Source organism: Aptenodytes patagonicus, chromosome 5 (assembly GCF_965638725.1).
Source record: "Aptenodytes patagonicus chromosome 5, bAptPat1.pri.cur, whole genome shotgun sequence".
Classification (NCBI taxonomy): domain Eukaryota; kingdom Metazoa; phylum Chordata; class Aves; order Sphenisciformes; family Spheniscidae; genus Aptenodytes; species Aptenodytes patagonicus.
In genome coordinates, this window is record NC_134953.1 from 8,889,306 (window position 1) to 8,907,778 (window position 18,473).

At 40.8% G+C, this 18,473-nt stretch overlaps 1 long non-coding RNA gene across 2 annotated transcripts; it reads right to left on the minus strand.

The window, feature by feature from the left end:
- Positions 1-7,012: 7,012 nt before the first annotated feature.
- LOC143160618 (uncharacterized) lies at positions 7,013-17,560 on the minus strand. 2 transcript variants are annotated; one of them, XR_012995422.1, is made up of 4 exons: positions 17,518-17,560; positions 13,302-13,396; positions 10,591-10,792; positions 7,013-7,266 (listed from the first exon to the last, which is right to left on the minus strand). It is a non-coding gene; the product is annotated as an uncharacterized LOC143160618 (long non-coding RNA). The 2 variants fall into 2 exon arrangements; XR_012995421.1 differs by lacking the exon at positions 7,013-7,266 and adding an exon at positions 9,354-10,175.
- Positions 17,561-18,473: the final 913 nt, after the last annotated feature.

Consider the following 18,473-nt stretch of genomic DNA (forward strand, 5'->3'; position numbering starts at 1 on the left):
CATACGTTTCCTCTACTGCTACCGCCAAAATAAAGATACCGTGTGCAAGTCACAGTGGGAAGGACTCCTAAATTTCAAGTCACAAGTGTCTCTAATTAGGATTGTAATGTTAAAGTTGAGTCATAGTGATTCAGCTAATGTGCCATCAGTGAAAGATTTAGTAGGAGTGCTACTAAATTACACCATTAGCTTTCAGAGCTCTCCGAAATAGGAAATGTTGCAACCTTGATAAAGTTGTTTCTGTCTCACCGCAGAAATTTTGTACTTTATTCGGTAAGATGACATTGCTTTGGCTGCTGTTTGGAGGATATATTTTACCCCTCAAAAGGATTAAACCCTAATGCCTGATTTGGTTTTGCTTTTCACCTTCCATCCCTGTACGTGATCATGGAGTCCAAAAAACAGTTTGCAAAGATGTAAAAGACTCTCAGTACATGCTTAAACTGCTCAGTCTTTAGTTGGAGATTAAAAAAAAAAAGAGCTATCTGTAGCTGTAAATGACAAAATAAGGGGTTCTGAATGTTAAGTGATTATAACTTCATTAGAGATATATTTTCACTATATTGTCATAAAAAGATGTTATTGATTCCAAAAGTTTATATGGAACAAAGTTCAAAAGTCCAAAATGTTCAAAAGCTATTTGAACAAGTTCACAGTAGATAATCCCATCAGGGTCTGTTAAACACAGAGACACTATTTCTGGCTCAAGAAGATCCTCGGCTTTAGATTTTTCAGCTAGACATGTGTACTTCGGGAATTGTTATTTTATTCTTGCCCCGCTCTTGTACTCTTTCATAGACATCTACTGTTGACCACTGTCAGAGCTGGGATAGTGTGCTAGATGACACACGTGGTCTGACTCTGTGCGTCTTTATGTTGTTCCTGTAAAATGATTCTGCCCTAACACCTCAAACCAAGAAAGAAGGACCAAAATTGGTGTCAGGGTGATGATGTGCGATACTAAAGTAACTCGTTATCTGCTGTTGCTGTTACTTCCTCTTTTCTGGGTGACTGAGCTTTTCTTCTGCTAGAATTGACTCGTCTCTGTTACAGCAAAGATACATATTGTATAAACACCGCACTGTTCTTATTTCAAAATTAGCGATAATGTGAGGGAAAACAGAACACAAGCTGCATCATCATGTCCTGACCCTACGGACAGCCGTGGACACAGTGATCCAAGAGGCACAGCTGCGGGTCAGGTCATGGGCTGGGCTTGCATCTGGTCACGTGGCAGAGACTGCCTGCTGGACAAACCTCTCTCTGCCACTTGTGCTTTTAAGCACTCAAAACATGAGCTCTAAGAAAAAAATTGTACATCTATTAAAGACACCTATTTGTGTATTCCCGTGCACCTTATTTACATGCTTACGGCACTCTCTGTGAGAGAGAATCCTTGCATCTCCTTCATGTAATCTGGGAGTAAACTTGTGGCATCTCTCTTCTTAAAAAGAAGCCTGGAAACAACCTCCCATGGCTTCATGCAAGCCTATTTTCTTTCCAATTTCCAACCGTCTCTAATTAACATAGCTAAAAATTACATGTGTCTTTAATTAGGTTTGCATTTCTCTTGGAGACTGGGAGAGAGGGCAGCGAGAACATAATGCAATAGAAACCCAGGGAAAATTAGATCTGAAAATGAGGTAAAGAAAACAGACTCTGAACAAAGGGCTGAGACAGGGAGAAAATTTCTTTTGGAAAATCATACAAGCATTCTACAGACAGAACTGCTTTGAGTGTCTGAGAGCTTTCATGAAAGGAGGAGATTTTATGTTGCCCATGAAATGACAGTGAGCATAGACTTCCTTTTAGCAAAGGAAACATGCCTTCTGTATTTTAATTTCAAAATAATAGTAAAGGAGAGGAAGAACATGGGTTTAAACTGAAGCAAAACATTTTAAGAAATCCCCCCACGTCTGAGTAGATACAGTTCATGCATCCACAGCACAAACCCCTTGGGAGAACAGCTTCCTTCAGCTCCCATAGGAAACCAGTACTTCTGTAGCTTTCAGGAAGAGTTAAAAATAATATCACTAAGTGTATTTCCAAATGTGACTATCAGTAGGGAAGGCCCTACGCTGCGCTTGCTGTTGTCGGTAAAGCTCTGTACAGGCAATGTGTTTCTGAGAGCTGCTTGTGGTACTTTATGGCTCCAAAGTGTATCACCTCGGCATAGCTGCTTTCCAAATCTTGCAGCTGAGGGGATCCTGGGATAACGCAGTAACCTTCACTACTGGACACTGGAGTCTGGACACTTTTAGCTGTCTAGTTGCAAAATACGGGATCAACATCAGTTTAAGATCTGAAGTACAAAGAGAATCATGGTTCATGGATTTGCATGGCTCAAACCCTAAAAGCAAGTACCTTTCAAGTGGTTATAGAAAGGGCCTCCAGAGTTCCCGGCTCTAACAGTCTGGGGACCCCTTTGATTGCACATCAAATGTCCAATGCCAAGATGAGATATAAATGTTAATTGCCACATGTTATGGTAGGAAGTAAACCTGCCAGTGCAAGAACAGATGGCATTACATGAGGACTTTCTTACATGGAATGCGAAAGAGAGATTATTATGTCCAGGGCGCTGATCAGCTGGGGAACACAACAGATAACATGGTCTTGGGATTTGTGGATTTGTATTTGTGGATAGGCTTTACTTAAAATTTTTGTTCCATTCCACACTAGCAAACAAGTGTCATTACTCTTCTTAAAAAAAAAAAAAAAGTGAATGCAAAAAGAGCACGAGTATTTTTTCAAGAAATAACAACATCACAGACGACCTATGACACAGTGCAAAAATCCAAAGCAGTCATGCTGGTTATAGTAGTGAGAGGCCTGTGTTTACTTTTTTCACACAGCCTTGAATAGTGGGTGCAAGCAGATAAGCTCAGCGATGCTGTATGAGTAGAAGACTGTGGCCTTTGCATTGAAGTCCTGCAGATCATACTGAATCATGCAATGGTCTACACCATTGTAGAGGGAAGGAGGAAGTGTAAACACTCCATCCTGGCTGCTGCCATTCTGCTCTCTCTATTGCCCACAAAGTGGGAAGGAGTAGCGTTGCAACCCAGGCCTGACCTTGGCTTGTGTCTCTAAAAGAACATTAGGAAAAGAGCAAAACTAAAAAAAAAAAAAAAAGAACAAAACAAAAAGCCAAAACCTAACCCACAAACCACCCAATATGCTGAATCTGCATAGCTTAGATTATGCTCAGGGTCTCTCCAGTCCAGGATTGGAATTGCAGGAGCTGCATAAAGGCAAGAACTTGGGAGGCCCAGGAGTAGCACAAGAGGGAATGCAGACATGGAGGGAGCAGAGAGAGAACTCCCTAGTAAATCCAGGACCAGAAGAGCAACGGGTGCTGGAGGCCAAGGGTTGAGGTGCGTTGTCACAGAAGAGCTATGTAAAGAATCTTGCGCAGCACCTGCCCATAGTGTCCCAGGCTTGGTTGTTCTGTGATAACATCTAAAGCTGCCAATATATATTTAAAAAAAGAAAAAAAGTAGAAAAGAAGAAGACGATGATGACATTCATTTGGAAAGAGTCATTTAGGAAAGATTCAACTCTGGGACAAGCTGAGACAAAAAAAACGAGTCCTAGGGAAAGAAGTAGCCATTATGATAAAATAATTGGGTTTTTTGTTGTGAACAAAATAACTTAAAAGTACATGCAAACATAAATTGAATATTTAAAATGGTGATAATTGGCTACAATAAGCTTTGAGCCTGCAATAAAATATGTTAAATACTCTTAAGTTACAGCTTACTTTCAGTACATTTGAATGTATGGACACTGCAGGAGCACTCCAGGGAATTAACCATGCAGCTGATAGTACTGCAGAATGGAGAACCGTGTTTCTTCCTTCCAGATCCAGTATGTGGCTCTCCCACCCCACCCAGAATCCAAAGGAGTTTTGTTTCTTTCTACTGCACTGTTTCCCCTTCTGCTCTCTGTAGGCTGAATTTCAAGCAGGGCAATACATGGGAAACAAGATAGCACTGCCCCCCTGGCCTGCAAAATTAAAGAGGTGGCAGTTGACACCTTAGAAATGTATTTTCTTGCAGTTGCCACAGTCAGAAGATAGCCTTTACAGCGAGAAGAGGTAATTTGGCACTACTGCTAATGCTACTGCAAACGTTTCCTTATGCATGGAATGCTCCAGAGCTTTGTGAAAATCTCTAGGCTGCTTCCCTTTTCTCTTTTTTTATTCCCAGCCAGCACCCTACAGTCACACTGAGTTCAGACTTCTTAGTATTCCAGAAGCAGACAAAGGTACTTTTATTTGATACAAGAAATAGAAAGTACTTCCTATTTACATTTTCCTAGGAGCACAAAATCCTAAGAACACAGACTTTTTGTAGGAAGGTAACAGTTGTCATATAGATCAGACCACTAACCTGTGAAGTCCAATCAGATTGTGGCCAGTCCAGACACTTTCAGAGGAAGGTGTAGGAAACCCTATTTAGGAATTCCCACCCAAGGTAGAAAACTGGTTTTTTTCACCCCTGTAATGTGGCAGTGAATTTCTCCTGTTACTTGTCTTGCAACCTGAAAGGCTGAGCAAGCTCATTTCTAGTGTACATGAAATAGTACATGCTGGCTCAGAATTTAGATGCATGCATTCCACTACATATGAAAATCCCACTAGGGCAGTCTTTTTTACAGGCTGCATGATTCACATACTGGCAAATGACATTCAGAAGTATCTGGACTTACAAAACTACTGAGCTCGCAAAACTCCCATTGTAGTCTATAAGAAATACAGATAAAAACACAATGATTTGACATTATCAACAGTGAATAGTCCTATCTTTTTGCTACCAAAAATTAGTATTATTAACTAACTGAAAGTATTGTTTAGCAGTAATAGTAATATCAATTTATCTGCCGGTAGATTGATCTCCCTATTCATGGATGTTCTGTTTTCTCTGCAAGTAATGGTATTACTTCTATCTATCGATGCTCTTTGCAAGTTCATTCAGCACTACGTATTTTTCAAAGGATGGGTTAAATATTGCACTAATGTGCAGTACTCTCTTCTGAGGTTGGCATGGAATAAGTCCTTATTTTAGAAAAGAAGGAACTGAGACTATTTAAAAATAAACATTTTTTCATTCTTTAATAGTGCCTGGAAATTGCCAAGTCATATTTTTAGGCTTAGTCTGTGGACGGCTCTTTTTGAGCCATTTGAGAGCACTCTTTCTATGTGCTTTTATTTTATGTGATTTGACATGAACACAGTAATTCCACAACTGAATGGTGATTATCTTACTGTTAAGGCACTCAGATGTGTGAAGAGGTGGTCTCAGAGTTAGCTTCCCAGTTTAAGGCTATTACGGGTTTTAGCCAGTGGTCTTGGACACAGCACTGAATTAGCACCTGAGTACACTGTTGGTTCTCTTGTGCTGATTCTGGATATTCTAAGCTAATTCTTTTAACTTCTCTAGCTCCAGTAATATACACAGCCAAGAATTCATTCTCTTGAATTCTTAACTTCAGGTGTTAGATTCCAGATAGAGATGATGTGATACTACGTATGTCTTGACAGTCTCTTTTCCTCCACATTCCCATTCTTGAAATGTTTGGCATAGTTTAACTTCCTTACACGGGGATGATTTATTTACTCTATGTAAATTATACTATTGTAAGACTTCTGCGTGTCTCTCAAATGCTTATAGGAATGTTTGAACATGTGGGAGAATACTTAATATTAGCTGCTAGTTGTATATACAAAAAAAAAAGAAAGTGGAGCTTATACCTCAGTCTTTCATAATTTCTACATAAGCTATGATTTGGCCCAGATTTCTTAAGTACTTAGCCCAACTTTGCAAAATTTTATCCAAGTCCTAAGCATGCAAGGAAATATCTTTGCTGAAATCCTCATCTCACTGAATTAAGTAGCAGAACTCACACATATTTTAATAGAGCAAGGAATTTACCCCTGAACTTGAAATGTGACCTGGAAAAAAAATCCACAAACTTTTTTCCCATTTGAGCATTACCAAAGCTTTTCATTTTGAAGAAACTTGCAGAATTAATGCAACAGAATTTTATATTTAAATACGTGCACATTATTCCCAAACACATTCAGCCTAGACTTAAACTCTTGACAGTCCAGAGGTGCTCCTGCATATTGCAAAGGAAGCTGTGAAGCAGAGCAGGAGCTGCCCTTGGACCGTGTACATAAACACTCTGAACATTACTTAGTCTGTTTAAAACTAAATCCAACTACTTGCAGCAAATAAATCGCTTCTGCTATACAAGTTCCAGATACTAGCTCAGCTATAGATGTGGTGAACAGTGTTTGACCACAATAAGTAGTGGTATAGTAAAACATAGTGCACAGCTCACCCTTATTGCAATAAAGTGATTAGCAAACTGCACAGAGGTTGGCGTGCATGGGGTACCTTTGCAAAGAGCCACAAAGGAATAAGTAATGTATGGGAGGCTTTATAACTGTGATGGAAGTTGGGGAATGTCCATTCAGTCATGAGTGTGGTTGACGAGTTTTAACATCTTCCAGAACATCGTCCAGAGCCTCCAGAGCTTTCAGACATGCTGAGAGATGACAAGCAACTCATATGGGCCTCTGAGACAGAATTTATACAGTCTGTGACATTCCAACATGCTTTTGGTAACAATCGTCTATTACCATTACAAAACTGCTATTAGCATTCTCCTGAGAGGTGAGCATATCCCCTTGGTTATGTTTAAACCCCTGATAGGAAGTGCCTCAAGTGCAGTCGGGGGCAGTGCCGCCCATTTGCTAACCATTTACAGAGTTGTCACAACGTACAGAGGAGAGCTGTAAACTTTTCCTAGCAGATCATTTATATCCCCCCTCCCCTGGTAATTCTACAAATAGTCTGCCTACTTCATGCGGGGCAATATTAATTTTCTATTTGCTGAAGAACTGGGCATACCAAGTAGCACTCAGAAGGCTGGCAGAAAGACAGGTATTTCTTCTTGCAGTGGAAACTGTATATAGTTACCATGAAAAAGTCAGTAAGGCAGTGTAAACCACGATTTTATTTACATGTTGTCATCTGCAAAGACACAAAGGCCTTGTCTTTATTTGGAATTAGGCCTGCAGACACTGATGTAGAAGAAAAAGTACAACCTCCAGTCTTGTAAGAGAGACAGCAAACTTGTGTTTTTCTCAGTCCTGGAACAATCTCCGCTCATAGTACTTTTTGTCCCTTTTTCTTGTGAGTTCACCTTGTGCAGGAACACCAGAAGCTGCAGCTGTGGCTTACTCTTTCCATATAGCTAGAACAGACCAGATAATGCCATAGATTTCAAATGATCTGCATTATTGCAACAACGTGGGCTGTGGCCTGAAGTCAAGTTTTTGAAGAGCAGCACCCCAAGGTGTGCAACTCATTATGAATGAGACTAGAGTTCTCAGTTCAAAATGTTTAATATGGAGTAAAGATTTTTAAAAAGAAGTATGTGGTGGGTTGACCCTGGCTGGACGCCAGGTGCCCACCAAAGCCGCCCTATCACTCCTCTCCTCAGCTGGACAGGGGAGAGAAAATATAATGAAAGGTTCGTGGGTCGAGATAAGTACAGGGAGAGATCACTCACCAATTACTGTCATGGGCAAAAGAGACTCGACTTGGGGAAATTAGTTTAATTTATTACCAATCAAATCAGAGTAGAGTAATGAGAAAATAAAAACTAAATCTTAAAACACCTTCCCCCCACCCATCCCTTCTTCCCAGGCTCAACTTCATTCCCGATTTCTCTACCTCCTCCCCCCCAGTGGCACAGGGGGATGGGAAATGGGGGTTGCAGTCAGTTCATCACACGTTGTCTCCACTGCTCCTTCCTCCTCAGGGGAAGTACTCCTCACACTCTTCCCCTGCTCCAGCGTGGGTCCCTTCCATGGGGTGCAGTCCTTCAGGAACAGACTGCTCCAGCATGGGGCCCCCGCGGGGTCACAAGTCCTGCCAGCAAACCTGCTCCAGCGTGGGCTCCTCTCTCCGTGGGGCCACAGGTCCTGCCAGGAGCATGCTCCAGCGTGGGCTTCCCATGGGGTCACAGCCTCCTTTGGGCATCCACCTGCTCCAGTGTGAGGTCCTCCGTGGGCTGCAGGTGGATATCTGCTCCACCGTTAACCTCCATGGGCTGCAGGGGACAGCCTGCCTCACCATGGTCTTCACCAGGGGCTGCAGGGGAATCTCTGCTCCGGCACCTGGAGCACCTCCTCCCCCTCCTTCTTCATTGACCTTGGTGTCTGCAGAGTTGTTCCTCTCACATATTCTCACTCCTCTCTTCGGCTGCAGTTGCGCAGGTTCCCCCCCCCGCCCTTAAATATGTTATCCCGGAGGTGCTACCACCATCGCTGATGGGCTTGGCCTTGGCCAGCGGTGGGTCCATCTTGGAGCCGGCTGACATTGGCTCTATCAGACATAGGCGAAGCTTCTAGCAACTTCTCACAGAAACCACCCTGTAGCCCCCCTGCTACCAAAAGCTTGCCGCACAAACCCAATACAAAGTAAAAATGAATCATGTGTATGAAAGCTAATTTAAAATCCCCTTTTAAAACTGGTGACCTTTAATCTGTTCAGAAATACTAGAGCAGTTCATAGCTATTACTGGGAATTCAGTGACAGGTCATGAGGCAGGCTCCCTTCACGCCATGTGTGTCATCACTCCCATTTAGCCCATTGGCTAACCTAGTTGTTATTAACTCACAGTCTGAATCAAATTCGTCACCCACATCTGTACTTCTTAGGCTATAGCTTTCTCCTGAACCTGACGTGGTGGTGTGGAAGAGGCTTTAAAACAAATTACTAATGCAGACAACTTGTCTCATCATCCCCACAAGCCCCAGTGTCAGCCAGCTAAGCTTTAAAGGAGGTCCCCTGTGACTGCAGTGTGTTCAGACACTCAGTAGTGGTTTTTGTTTGAAGGCTGGAGTGTTGATGTTAGCCTTTTCTTTTGAGAGGCATGATTTTGTCTGCTTATTATCTGATGAAAAAAACTGCTTTCATTACATCAATTTAGGTAATTTTCTAATCCCCACTAACTCAGCATTCAACGTTACTGACTCTAAAACTTTATAAGTTTTCTTCTTAGCCTTACTATTACTACTAATAGAGCACTAGTTCTTGAGTTCTCTAATTATGTAATGCCATACAAACTCTTAAATGAATATGTCTAATTCCCATATCTCTTCTGGGGAGAAAAGCTCAGAAATGGGGCACTCTAATTCTAAAATCCCAGAAAGTAGTTTGAGTCACAACACTTAGTTACAACACTATACATAATTACAATACTACATGACTTTTCAGGATCTGACTTACTTTCTGTTGTCCCCATTAAATGTGCTAGTTTACTAATGTATTTAGTTTACGTTGGGCTAATCTTTATCAGTGGCCAGTACAGACCTAGGGAGGGATTCAGAATTTTCCTCTATTTAATGTCAAATACTTTTGTACTGTGGATAATGTCTATAAATCTGTTGCAAAGGAAGTTACTGGTACTCTGATTGTTTCTGAGACTTAATAATCTCAGAGATGGTGACTCCTAGAAAATACCTTACATAGTTTGGGAAATGAGCTTTTCAGAGCAGGATGCTGTAGTTCATAAATATGAACTCTACTTCTGCAGGAGTCCCTGGTTTTGGTTGGGGCCTTGAAGGTTCTACGGTGCTTCCCTTACTGAGAACTATCAGGGAAGCTGTATCACCCTTTCCATCTTTAATTTAAAGCTGTGTGATGGTGGAAAGCTAATGGCTAAACTTCTGTAGAAACAATCGATCATCTTTATGATGGTTTTTGGAAATATTTATTTGAAGTGCCAGGTCATTTGGTGGTTTAAGACAGTTCATACTTTTTAAAGTACTGTTTTAAAGTGCAGTTTGACTCTGGGAAGGGATTATGAGGTGGCTTTGGAATGCTCTATGTTTGCACCTTGGTAGCTATCTCAAACCTTACCTGTTTATAAATAAAATGCTATTTCTGACAGCTACTGCTGCAAATTCTGATTAGAAAGTAAAAGCCAAGGGAGGGTTTTCTTCCTGTTCATTAATTCCTTGCAGTAAAAAGCTCAAGTACAGGAGGAAATTTGCAACGTGAGAACCTTTGTAAAGACTGTCTGTCTGAAGCCTCGGTAGCTATTCAGGAGCCAGGAAAAAGCACTTTCCCAGAGCGGCATACAGTGTACAGGTACTATGGGAATAAAAGCAGAAGATGCCAACTTTTCTCACCAGTGTTCACAAATCTGGTTTGGAATAGTCCTTAAAAAAAACCCCACCAAAAAACCCAACCAAACAAAAAAACCACACAGATGTGCTTGGGTTTTAACTGGCACTTTCAGAAGTAATGAAACTCTTAGTTACATTTCATTACATTTAGTTTTAGTTAGAAAGAACCAGGTGTCTTTTGCTCAGGAAATTGGCTGTAGTGTATTCAAACACAAACTTAGCCCAGTATCTGGCTGGAAGCTATCTGAAATAGAACATCAGCAATGCAAAGGATGTTGTAATTTAAATTTCGTAGGGCACTAAGTTATTGTACAGAATCCCTAGATTACTACAATCTTTTGAACAACCATTGATTCTAGCAGCATGTGTAGACAACTCACCAAATGTTTTGTTCCAGATTTCTTGCAAGAGTAGTGCATGCTTATTGCAACCTTCCTCTTCTTCAAGACCACCAACTGTTGCAACAACATTGTGTAGTTGCCAGTACTGTTCTGTATTTCTGAAGTCTGTAAATCCACACTTGCTAGCAGTCATGCACAAAATAGGAGAAGGCCTCAAAAATAGTAAGGCTGATGAAGATTGCTATAAAACAAAATCAAATCCAGTTTAACAGCAACTAAAGTTAGGAGGTTTTGACCATCAGATGTTTTTTGCTTTAGTGGAAGAAAGAGATTTGGGATCTTGTAGCATCAAATCCTAACTTTTCATCCCAGTAAGTGATCTGTGCAAATATTTTCTGTAATCTAAAATAAGACATGCAGACCGGAAGTATAAAGCTGCTGTTTTTCTGTGGGAAACTAAAGGCAGATTCAGAGTTCCTTGGGTCAGGTGTTTTGCATTGTTTCTTTGGAAAGACCTGGATTTCTGTTGTTTTGTCAGTAAGTCATACAAGAAGAAAATTCATCGAAGTGTGATAGCTACATGGAGAAGAATCCCTTTTCCCCCCTCTGTTTCATTCGGCCGTCACTGGCTGTGTAACTGGCACATGCACAAATGAACTCTCTGCCCCTGAGAAAAGCCTTGGGGGAGTAGCTGCTAAAGATATTAAGATTTCAGTTTGTTCCCATTTCCCTTTCTCTGTTGACAAAATATGGTGCTTGCATCTCTCTCAGGCTAATCTATTAAAGAAGCTTTGCCAGGGTTCATTGTTGTGCTGACATGCTCTGCCCCTGTGAAAGAGTATATATATCAGTGCTGAATTCTTTCTGAAGTTTTAGTTGCTAATTTTTTTCCCTACAATGTTAAAGACTAGTTCAGGGTCAGGAGTGATCATCAAATAGCAGAGACAGAATAGCCTGCAGTACCGTTTGGAAAGCTATGCTGTCTTGATACCAGTATCTTTGCCAGAATGTTATAGGCTGGAGCTGTAGTGTCTCATGCATGGGAAAGTGAATTGTTTATCTGTCACAGCTGCTGTGTGTCACAGTGGTTGCAGGTTATTTCTTATTTTGGGGGAGAAAATGGAAGGTGGGGAAATGGGGCATCTGTTGATAGTTCCTATGTAAGTATGCCTTGGTTGGTACAGTGATCAGAGCCCTCGAGGATAACTCAGGAACTGGCTGTAATTCACAAGACTTGGCACCACACAACCCCTCAGCAGGCCATGGGTCTTTTATGGTGCTAAGACCTTGTACTGGCTCTATATGCGTGATGGATATCAGCACCCCCGCTGTGTATCGAGCTGAACAAGTGTCGATGAGGTCATACTGCTAGTAACTGTAGAAAACAGTATGTGTATGAGGGGTGAGGGTTAAGCCCACATATTGGTGCAGTCTCCACTTTGTCATGGTGTAGCTTCTGAATTGTTAACAGTCAAAACTGCCCTCCATCTGGTTTCCTGTCTTCCTCGCTGAACTGTATACAGCTAAACTATGCTCTGTCTAGTGATTTTCCTGATTCTTGCTGTTGTACGCTGCTAGGAAATTTTCTTGAGCTGCCACACTCCTAAGATAAACAAATCCTTCTTCCCACTCTCCAGCCCTACTGTACCCTCTTTGATATGGAATCTTTTATGTCAAACCCAAAACATTTTCAGTTACCTTTCGTAGCAGGTCTCACTGAATGAATGGTTATATATTGCTGTGGCTCTTTTTCTGTATAGTTACCTGCAGTATTAGCAGGGCAGGATAATGTGTGATACTTACCTGTATTGCACCTTTTTTCTGATTCTTGCAAAAAAATACTAGTGCTCAATTAGTGCACAGATACCCAAAACATTGCAATTACTTTGTCTTACCTCTCAGTGATAATGGCAATTTCTGTATTAACCAGAATCCCTGCCCTTAATATGTCCCCTGATATATAACTGCCATGGTTTTATGACCTCAGTAGCCAAATAATGTTTAAATTCAGACAAATTTGACTCAAGGAATTCCAGAATGTCATGACATAATGCTGAAAAGGCAGAGAATGTTATATTAACCTTATGTAAATTAAAAAAAAAAGTTATTTAATTTTGATTTAAAAATTGTAAGTTGATAAAAGTTTGAAAAGACGGGCACGAACTGGGAGCACAGTACAGGGAACAGCTGATTTTGACTATTGTTTCAGTAGTAATCCTTCTGCTTAATTTGATTTAATGATGTAGTATCATGGTGGTTAGGGCAATAGGAATATCCTTTAATAAATGATGTCCTGCTATATGTTCATTCCCTCCCGCCCTCCCCGCCTTTGAAATCTTTCATAAAACTATTGCAGGTAACTTGAGAATAGCCTCAGAGCAAAACTTGTAATGCAAGGACACATGAGTAAATCCCACAGTGATCAAAAATGTGACTCTCCCAGTGATCATTATTATGTCCTTGTGACCAGCAGGAGAGAGAAGCATGGCTTAAAGATCACTAAGATGTCCTATTGACTGATGCAAATATTCTCCTATCTTCTAGAAAGCAGAGCCTGCTGCTCCTATTCAGTGATGTCTTCCTCACAGTGACTTATTTCTTGAGATTACTCTCAGAGTGCCAACATTTATTTCGGGTAAAATAAAAATCTGAGTCCAGATTTTTGTGGTCTCTTTTCAGCTCTGCCACTGATGTCTGTCTATTATCAGACAAGTCTAAGCCTCCATGGCTGAAACAGGTTTAATACTTACACATCTCAGAGCAATGAGTCACATCTTGCTTCTGTCCAGTAAAGCACATAGAGTTCATCATGAAATACAGAGTTATTTCCAGACAGGGCCCCTCTCTGAAAAATGTTAACAGGTGGAAACCCTAGTAGATAAATTAACGTCTGCTCTTCAAGAGAGGGTTATTTTTACAGCCAGCCTGAGTTTGGTGAGTGCAAGTGTACCATGTAATGATATACAGAAAGCATTTATAGCTAGAGTGCTCTGGACCCGTCCCTCCCCCATTTTTAAAGCAGAAGAGGCAAACAGTCTGATAATGTGTGTGCATTTGTGTATTCACAACACCTACATAAGGAGATTATTTGATTTCTAGGCACATAATTAATTTGATCACGCAGACTGAGAGAGCTGGATCATGAATAAAGGGCAGCCAACACCAAGTGCATGGGTGCTTTGATGTAGAGAAGTGTACGGAATTATTTTTCATTAAAATACTGCTTGTCTTTGTGGGGTTACTGATTTCAATAAGCTTACAGCCACATGAATGTATCTAGAATGTTCATATGCTTATATATGAGAAGATGCCTAAGGGAAAATGCATTTTTCTCCCTCCACCATTTTTTTGCTTGGGGAACTATTAATTTGTAGCTTCTCAGAAAATCTGTGCCTTTTTCCCAGTGTCTAGCTTTGTCTTTTACACTTGGAGAAACATGCATGCCCATGAAACTGAAGAATTTTTATGCAGAAAGTCAAGCTGGTAACTGGATGCAGTAGTCCCGTTTACTGGCTGCTCTGCTGGGCAAGAATGAGACCTGATCACTCGTGGAATTCCCACTGTCTCAGCCCGAGTGGATGGGCAGTGACCTGCATGCTCGCCCCGGCCCGGCAGCTCTGGTCGTGGCTCGTCATAGCGACTTCAGTGCCTTTGACACCACTGTCTGCTCAAGCACTTGAGGCCCACCAGTGTCCCTTGTGTATGTATGATAGCGGTGTCTTATAAAAGCATGATACATTCCTACAATGTTCCTGACAGAAAGGAGTCCAGCTTTATCTGAGTCCAGTTTTATGGGGAAGGACTGTACAAAAGAAAGCTCACGACAACAATGTAAAATGATAAGTCGCATTATGCTATAAACAGAGTTTAAGTTTAGGAGTGAGGAATTCAGTAGGGAATCACCTGAACTCTCCTTCCCACTTACTGAATATATTACATGTTTTTAGAAAATTCTGCATTAGTAATACTATAAAAATTTGCTTTTATCCATGGATTGCATTGCATATCCACAACTGAAAAAAGGGAGGTTGTGCTCCCCACATGCTATTCTAGCTAGGCCACTAATACCAGATATTTTAAGATAACTGCTCTGTGTATTTTAATTTCTTGGTCTTTTCTGAAACACCCAGTATGAACTCCAAATAGAGGCATGTTTTTGATGAGTAACTTTTCTCTAGAAACTGGGCTGAGAGCCACAGTCTTACTTCCAGTGAACCACCAAAGCTTCTTTTAATTTGATGACCTAAGCTGCTGTTGAATTTGGATGAACTCAGACAAGTTTATATGTGAAAGTGTCTGTCTTTCATTGCTAATCCTTTGAGCTATTCAGTCCTTTTAAATCCTCTTCTTTTTAGGCTTAAAAAGGCTACATCTGTATCCAGGCACTTTCAGTGTTCTGCTTTCAGGACTTAACACATTTCAAGGCTCTTCCTGTATTTAAGATGATACTGATAATTGCAAAGAAATCTTTTTAGCAAAGATGTTTGCAGTATCAGCCAGCATACAATATTCTTTTTATTGAGGTATAGATGTGCTTAATTAACTAAAATACATTGCTTGCATATTTTAAAATCGTCTTTTCTAGGAAAAGACATATGAAGCATGTAGTCAAGTTATCTGATGTCTTGCTTAAAAAAGTTCTCCACCAATAAAACCACAAAATCTCCTTTCAAGAAAGGAGTCAGCAAATCGTGTCATGATTTTCAAGGTAACATAACTAGAGATTGGAATACAGGACGACAGCAATGAAATGGAATAGCATGCCTGAGTTCAGAACAGTCAATGCTTTGTGTAAATAGGCTTTGAGACAGGGGTAGAAGAAAGTTTCGTGTCACGGGCTCTCACATGCTGAGCACACTTTGACACTGCAGACTTCCTTCCAAACCTGGGCTCTTGGAGGGGTCACCATCGTTGTGCTACCACACTGGAGAGAAGCACAAGTTCCCTGAACCGAGCTACTTCAAGCTCTAAAGTGTCTAAACTTCTGAAAAGTTACTTCCCTGCTTATGAATTTTTTTTTTCTATTTTCAGTTTTTATTTAGTGTCAGGTTGAAACCAAGACCTGTGATGATTTTAAGAGCCAAAAAAAGTATAAGTAAAAAGAATGTAAGTATGAAGTCAATAACCTAGTGGTTATTAAATCTGGTAAGTTCTACAGAGTTTCAGTGATACTTAGTATCTTCTGACAAAAGATTCCCCATCTTTATCTTTAAGCTTATGACTTGAATCACGATGATGATTGTTAACTCAGGTAAAGTTTAAGAAAGATAGATGGTGACATAAAAGGGATTTTTTTTTCTTTTTTGCTTTTCTTGTTTTTAGTTAAAGTCAAGCACATCACAGAACATAATATATGTTTCCATTAAATTCTCAACAGCAGAAGTTGCCATCTTTTACTGAAAAAATTACAACTTCTAGCTACTCACAGAAATTGTTCTTTGAATATTCTTTTAAGGTCACAGAGAGTCAAATGTAATCAATCATCCTAGAAAATGTAGCTGTGCAGACTCAGAAAATCTGAAATTGTCTGAACTTGTCAGCATAGGAAACTCTGTGCTTGCTTAGTGTGAAATAAAAATGTTCACAGCTACTATGAGCAGTAGGAGATGGAAGATACTTAATTTTTTCTGAACTTCAAAAAGCGTTTTAGCAGACACTCGTATAAGTGCTGTACTGGTAAGGTGGCATGGCGGTAGCTTCTACTGTCCTAATCTGATATTAAGTTAGTAGGCAAGCATATTCCTTGCCTATTATTTTATCCCATTACCGTATATTAAAACGGTATCAGGAAATGCTATTCTCAAAAATGGAAAGGCAGTTCAGCCTTCAACAGGGTAGGCTTGCATTTTTCTCTGGTGGAAGTCAAGGATTTAAAGAAATTACCCTTAACCTTTTGGAGACTCCAGAAAGAACTGCACTGAACATGGATTTGCTTTAGTTTTAAATCCCTTCTCTTACAAGTGCCCCTCCTACTACAGTACGCAAAATCTGATGCTTACAAGTCCAAAAGCTACAATATGCTTTACATCCTGAAACAATCATCTGTGCTAGCTGTCAACTATCATGGAGATTGTTGCTAAAAATCTCGACATGTTCCTCACTGTGAAACACAATATTTTAAATAAAAGAGAATAGTTCAGTTTAAGGCATGCTCACAGATGAAAACAAATGTCTGAGAAGCAGAGCCTGACCTCCCTAGTGTGTTTTTTTCTTCCTCTTCCTTACACCAGAAACTTTAGCAAAAGGCTTCCACTTATCACAAAGCCTCCCTTGTGCGGATGAAGAGGGAATGCCCCCGTTTCCGTGCATCCTGGGGGGCTCCCTGAGGCACCCCTGCGTTGCCCTGCCTCGCTGACGCCCTGGGAGCAGCCCGACTGAGCAGAACATCGGATTCGTTCCAGGCGCTGCTGGCTGCCAGCACGTTGTAGGACTAACTTGTGAGGAATGTTCTCCTTGGCAGGCAGCCTACTCCTGGCACCGGCACCAAATGATATCAACCGTAATTGTTACTATTTATGATTTTTCTTGTTGTTTATATGAATCACTGCTAAGACAGCTAGGTTGTCCCAAATCTTTGAACAACTCATACAATGGAACTCCAGCATCGACACTGTCTTGCTATGTGGCCTGGAAGAAGTTTCTTCAATGTTTCTTTTGGTTTTCTTTTACTTACACTTTTCTCTGTTTTCTGTTAATTTGCTTTTTGTTCAGCTGCTTTGAAACTAATGTAAGCAAGCAGGCCCAGTGTTGTGGTTTAACCCAGCAGGCAACTAAACACCACACAGCCGTTCGCTCACTCCCCCCCACCAGTGGGATGGGGGAGAGAATCGGGGAAAAAAAAGTAAAATTTGTGGGTTGAGATAAAGACAGTTTAATAGGACAGAAAAGGAAGGGAAAATAATAATGATCATAATAATAATAATAATAGAATATGCAAAATAAGTGATGCACAATGCAATTGCTTACCACCCGCCGACCGATGACCAGCCAGTTCCCGAGCGGCAGTCACTGCCCCTGGGCAACTCCCCCCAGTTTATATACAGAGCATGACGTCATATGGTATGGAATAGCCCTTTGGCCAGTTTGGGTCAGCTGTCCTGGCTGTGCCCCCTCCCAGCTTCTCGCTGGCAGGGCATGAGAAGCTGAAAAGTCCTTGACTAGTGTAAGCACTGCTTAGCAACAACTAAAACACCAGTGTGTTATCAACATTGTTCTCATCCTAAATCCAAAACACAGCACTGTACCAGCCACTAGGAAGAAAATTATCTCTATCCCAGCTGAAACCAGGACACCCACATGTAAATAAATATTCCAGCACTGAGAACAATATCACCTGTATGCAATGGGTCTGTGTGTTAAACCCTGAGCTTCTTTGTGTGTAGATGAAATATATAAGTAAAAATGGTAATTCTGGTTTTGGCTGAAACTAACAAACAATTAAAAACATAACAATGATCCTGTCTTTCTATTTCACTTTTTCCAAATAAGCAAAATGCAAATATACCAAAGAATATATGAAATTCCTGAACTGGACACTGCTCTAAGTGCCCAGCAGCTCTGATCGGGGTCTGCACTTCCAGAAACCCTGGGCATGCTCACTGTCACAGGCATTCTGGAAAGTGTTGAGTGAAACAGCTATGCATACACAGTAATTCTGGCATGTCCTAAAAGCAGGTGACTTTACTGTGCAAGTGCAGTGTCGTATGAATGCAGGCAGCTTTGATCAGGAAATCCCAAGCAGAAATATATTTGTCCTTTTCTGTGTGTCACTACTAAAGCAGACAAAAAAATCAATTTTCTGTAAAAGAGAGAACATTGTATGTGGTGTGCTCCTGTGTGGGGTTTTTGGATGCCCACCATAACAGCATAGGCAAATAAACCTACTCTTTGGTGCTGTAGAATAACCTTCTGCAGCACACACT